Source organism: Nicotiana attenuata, chromosome 7, assembly GCF_001879085.1.
Source record: "Nicotiana attenuata strain UT chromosome 7, NIATTr2, whole genome shotgun sequence".
NCBI classification, from domain to species: domain Eukaryota; kingdom Viridiplantae; phylum Streptophyta; class Magnoliopsida; order Solanales; family Solanaceae; genus Nicotiana; species Nicotiana attenuata.
The window spans coordinates 46,001,914-46,008,185 of NC_031995.1; positions in this window are offsets into that span (position 1 = coordinate 46,001,914).

The window sequence follows — 6,272 nt, forward strand, 5'->3', positions numbered from 1 at the left end:
ATGTAATCATTAAGTCCCGAACTCAGAGTGACCACGTGCGAGATTTGAGAAAGTTCTTCGAACGGTTGCGCAAGTATGATCTGAAGTTGAATCCAGCTAAATGTGCCTTCGGAGTCCCATCTAGCAAGCTCCTGGGTTTCATAGTCAGCAGGAGAGGTATTGAGTTAGATCCAACAAAGATAAAGGCCATTCGAGATTTACCTCCTCCAAGAACTAAAAAGGATGTGATGAGCTTATTGGGCAGGTTAAACTATATCAGTCGATTCATCGCTCAACTGACTACCACCTGTGAGCCCATATTCAAACTGTTAAAGAAAGATACGGCAATCAAATGGACATCCGAATGTCAAGAGGCCTTCGACGAAATCAAAGAATATTTGTCAAATCCTCCAGTATTGGTCCCACCGGAGCATGGGCGACTTCTCTTTTTGTATCTGACAGTGTTGGAAAATTCTTTTGGCTGTGTTCTTGGGCAGCATGATATAACCGGCAGAAAAGAGCAGGCAATTTACTAGCTGAGCAAGAAGTTCACCAGCTATGAGGCCAAGTATACTTTGTTGGAAAGAACATGCTGCGCTCTGACGTGGGTCGCTCAAAAGTTGAGACATTATCTTTAAGCCCACACCACCTATCTAATAACCAGGTTAGATCCTTTGAAGTACATATTCCAGAAACCGATGCCCACTGGGAGACTAGCAAAATGGCAAATCTTGCTCACCGAATTTGACATAGTCTACGTCACTCGCACGGCAATGAAGGCCCAGGCATTGGCAGATCATTTGGATTTAAACCCGGTTGACGAGGAATACCAACCATTGAGAACATATTTCCTAGATGAGGAGGTAAATTCAGTAGAAGCCATCTCTGAGGACACTCGTGCTTGGAAAATGTTCTTTGACGGAGCAGTACATGCAAGAGGTGTAGGCATTCGGGCAATCATGATATCACCCAATGGTCAGCACTACCCAGCTACAGCTAGGCTCCGATTCTTCTGCACAAACAATACGGCTGAGTACGAAGCTTGCATCATGGGCATGAATATGGCAATTGACCAAGATGTCGAAGATTTATTGATCATGGGGGACTCTGATTTGATTATCCGGCAAGCCCAGGGAGAGTGGGAGACTCGAGATGTTAAGCTCATTCCCTATCGACAGCATGTGGAAGATCTCACCAAGCGCTTCAAGTCGATAGAGTTCAGGTATATCCCTCGGTGTCACAATGAACTAGCCGATGCACTCGCCACTCTAGCTTCAATGCTGCCTTACCCAGGCAATGCCCATATTGACCCTCTGGAGATTCAAATCAAAGAAAAGCACGGGTATTGTAATGCGGTCGAGGCGGAACCCAGCATTCAGCCCTGGTATCATGATATCAAGAGATTTCTGAAAACACAAGAATACCCCGAGCAAGCCACTGGAGATCAGAAGAGAACCATTAGACGGCATGCGAGCGGTTTCTTCTTAAGCGGTGATGTTTTGTATAAAAGGACCCCGGACCTCAACTTGCTAAGATGTGTTGATGCCGAGGAAGCCGGAAGAATTATGCATGAAGTACACGCGGGAGTATGCGGACCTCATATGAATGGTTATGTGTTGGCAAAGAAAATTCTGCGAGCAGGGTACTACTGGATAACTATGGAAAAGGACTGCTTCAACTTTGTTCGAAAATGCCATCAATGTCAGGTGCACGGTGATTTGATTCATGCACCTCCAACAGAGCTTCATCCGATGTCAGCACCTTGGCCATTTGTTGCTTGGGGTATGGATGTCATTGGGCCGATCGAGCCGAAAGCTTCGAATGGGCATAGATTCATATTGGTGGCAATTGACTATTTCACAAAATGGGTTGAGGCCATTACTCTCAAGTCGGTCACCAAGAAAGCTGTGGTAGACTTTGTGCACTCCAATCTCATTTGCCACTTTGGCATTCCTGCAACTATCATTACCGACAATGCTGCAAATTTGAACAGTCGTTTGATGGGAGAGGTGTGTGAGCAATTCAAGATAACGCATAGAAACTCTACTCCTTATCGGCCAAAAGCCAACGGTGCCGTTGAAGCAGCAAATAAGAACATCAAGAAGATTTTGAGAAAGATGATTCAAAGATCCAGGCAATGGCATGAAAAGCTACCTTTCGCATTACTCGGGTATCGTACCACAGTGCGTACATCAATTGGAGCGACACCATACTTGTTGGTTTACGGTACTGAAGCTGTCATACCTGCAGAAGTAGAAATTCCTTCACTCCGGATAATTGTTGAAGCGGAGATTGAGGACAGTGAGTGGGTTAAGACCCGGCTAGAGCAATTGTCATTAATTGATGAAAAACGGATGGCCGCAGTTTGTCACGGGCAGTTATACCAATAAAGAATGGCCCGCGCTTATAACAAGAAAGTGCGTCCCAGGAATTTTGAAGTGGGACAGCTTGTACTCAGACGCATTCTCCCTCATCACCAGGAAGCAAAAGGAAAATTTGCCCCGAATTGGAAAGGTCCATACATAATCCGAAAGATATTGCCAAGAGGAGCACTGTATCTGGGAGACATTGAAGGAAATGACCCTGAAACAGCAGTCAATGCAGATGCAGTCAAAAGGTATTATGTCTAGGCCTCCTGCGATGATGGCTTTTGTGCAATTGAGATGACGAAGGCATTCCTTCTCGCTACCCAAATACTATCAATCCTTCGTAAACCTCTTGAGCCGGTTACGCTTCTTTGGCTACCCTCTTTGGAACTCGGAAGTATAAGAAGAAAAGAAAAAGAAAAGAAAAGAAAAGAAAAAGAAAAAGAGAAGAAAAGAAAAGAAAAGAAAAAGAAAAAGAAGAAAAAAAAAGAGAAAAAAACAAAAACAAAACAAAACAAAAACAAAGATAGCAAAAAACAAATGTTTTTTCTAAACTACATCTGACTTGATTCCGAAAGGATACGTAGGCAACCTCTCCCTGAGGTTCAGTCACACCAAAACAAAAATCCCAATTCCCCCCAAGAGTTGAAACTGGGGCAGATGATATAATGGTTCGGCCATGAATCCGCCGAAATGATTCCAAAGTTGTAGTTCCGCCCAAACTTCTTTTTACCCCAAAACCTTGTCCAAGTCCTTCCGATCAATTGACAAAGGCATGGAAGTGGCAAACGTCATTGTTGGAATCTGATACAATTCAAATTGAGAGAAATAAAATGAGAGAGTCTTATCGGTGAAAACCTTCGGGCACCATAAGGCGATGGTGAGTAGAGAAACTGAAAATGAGAGAGTCCGCTTAGTGAAAACTCGCAAAGAGCACTATCGGGCGACAATGAGAAGAGAAATGAGAGAGGTCGATTGGAGAAAACCCGCAAAGGGCGCTGTCGGGCGAAAAGAAGACATCTCACCACTAAAAGAGTCCTGGAAAGGTTCCCTGGTTTTGAAATAAGGATCAATGGGTTCACGAGAAACTGGAAAGTTTGTGTGGGTCGGGCGTCCAGTCCAACAAGCATGTCATGTTCATTTGAAGCCAACATGCACCCCAGATAAGTCCTCCTTTTCCCCCGAAAGGGACGCTTCTCTTTAAAATCATATGCTTGCCTTTTGCATACTTTTTCTTTGAATCCCTTTCGGTTTAACTCTGATTCCGTAACTAGTACAAAGGAAAGGTGGCAGGATCGGCTTCACAGGGCTCCGCCTGGTCAGAGTCGAAGAAAATACCCAGCCTCAGCGAGTGCGTCAGGCCAATCCCGACTGACCATGGTGGTTGATGCTTTCAAAGCAAAAACATTGGAAAAGAAAGGAAGTCAAAGGCAAAGGTCCCAAGGGCAGAATAAAGTGAAAAGGCCAGAGCCCACACGGGCGAGTCATAATGAAGCCCTGAGAGTTGGGCCTGGTCGGTTTGAAAAGAGGTTCACTCTCAAGGCCAACAAGCAGCAAGTTCTCAACGGAAAAGGGGTCGGGATCAAGCAATTGGGATGATCAAGGCCACAGAACCAACCACCGTTTCAAACTAACAAATTGTTCTTTGTTGAAAACAGGTCTTATTCAGAGCAACCGTGCAAGAAGCAGGTGCAGCCCAAAAGAAATGAAATGCGCAAGCGCTGAAACAGCTTTGCAGCAGGAAAACGCCCAAAAAGGAAGTTTCCCCCCCAAAATTCTGTCATGTGTTTTGCTAAATAAAAAGGAAAACACATAAAGAGGAAAACAAAAGAAAAAGAAAGAAGAAAAGAAATAAAAATGAAAATCCCAAAAGAAAAACAAATCATGGTAGCATAGGATCCCATTCCTTAAATATCCCGGCCAAAAAACCGAGGATCTCCCTGGCATAACCCAAGGAGCTTTTTCTTTATCCCGGCCAAAAAACCGAGGATCTCCCGGGCACCGAGGAGCTTTTTCTTTCCAAATCCCGGCCAAAAATCGAGGATCTACCGGCCAAAAAACCGAGGAGCCTTTTTCTTTCCAAATCCCGACTAAAAAACCGAGGAGCTATTTCTTTCCAAATCCCGGCCAAAAAACTGAGGATCTCCCGGCCAAAAAATCGAGGAGCTTTTTCTTTCTAAATCCATGCCAAAAAACCGAGGATCTCCCGGCAAAAAACCGAGGAGCTTTTTCTTTCCAAATCCCGGCCAAAAAACCGAGGATCTCCCGGCCAAAAAACCAAGAAGCTTTTTCTTTCCAAATCCCATCCAAAAAAACCGAGGATCTCCTGGCCAAAAACCGAGGAGCTTTTTCTTCCCAAATCCCGGCCAAAAACCGAGGGTCTCCCTACACAATCCTGATTTGATTGCTTAGATATGTGTCACAACTAACTCACGAAATTTTCCTAGTGAAAACTGGGGCAGAAAAATTTCGTTCGTTTGTTTTGGTATCTTACGCAGGTCAATCTCAAGACACAGGGTGCGAGATGACTATGGAGTGAATTTCGATCCAGAATCAAGAAAAGAAGAAAAGAACAAAAAGAAATGAACTCAAATGTGAAGCAAGCAAGGGTGCGGATTGCTCAAAATCTGATTGAAGTCACAAGCTCCGCTGATCCTATTGACCCAATGCTGCATGAAGAAGTAAACACCTACAACTTGCGAGCATCAAGATTCAGATCGAAGTCCATAGCCAAATTAGCTAAGACTCAAGATCAAGTTTCAAGAGAATTATAGATAGGAATCTTGTAACTCATAGTTGACAGGCATAGCTAGCTTAGCTTTGATTTTCCTTTTGGTGTAATAAGGAGGTCAGGAAGCAGTAGCAACAGCAACAGCAGTGAAATTCACAGCTCCTGGTAGTCCCAGCTACCAAACCTTCCAGAACTACACTGACCTGATTCCTTTATAGCCAAGGATACGTAGGCAACCTTTGAAGCAAGGTTCGGTCAGGCGGTTTTCAAAAAATGCTTCTCATGGAGTGCCGAGCAGGCAAAAATCCCTCGTGTTGCTCATTTATCTTTGCCCGAAAACCCTTCGTGTCATCGAGCAAAGAGGGACAGCTCTGAGCATGTGATTTTTGCCACGCTTAAATTACTCCTATAGAATTCATTAAAACTAGGATTTTTCTTTATTATTTGAATTTTAGAGATTAATTGCGTGATTTTATGTTTTGCTTTTTGTGTGCATTTTTTGTTGTCATAAAAATGAAAGAAAAATTTACGAAATAGCATAATAGCATTTAGGATCCAATTCTAACATTTTTAGTAAATTGATATTGCGAAAAATAAGGAAATACCAAAAATGTTTCTTTTGCATTTTTATTTTGGTCTTAGTTTTATTTTAGGAATTAGTTAATTTAGAAATTAATTAGTACAATTGTAGAGTTACTTTGGGTCTTTTAGTTTTATTTTTGCATTCAACAAAATTCAAAAAAATAATAAATAAACAAAAATCAAAGAGAGCAACTAAGAAGCAATGGTTCTTCATGGATTACCCAATTTTGGGCCAAATTCCGGTTGAAACTGGCCCAAGACCCCTCCAAACCGGACCTGTCCAGCCCAAGCCGCACCCGGTCCAACCCCCTTTTGTAACAAAACGACGCCGTTTTGTTAAAATTAATCCTGGCCGTCGACGATCTTTGATCCAACGGATGGGAAGTGGGTTAATTTTAATATATTAGTGTCCGAACACCTCCCCCCTCCTTTCGTCTCTCCAGAACCCTAAAGAACCCCTCCCCATCTCCGCCACCTTCCGCCGTACGCCGCCGGCCGAAAATCATCTCCGCCGGTGGCGATGCTCCGATGGACCCCAAAATTACACCACAGATGCTCCTCCGCCCCTCTTTCCATATCCGGACTCAGTTTCTCTCAAAACATAGCCAAACCTC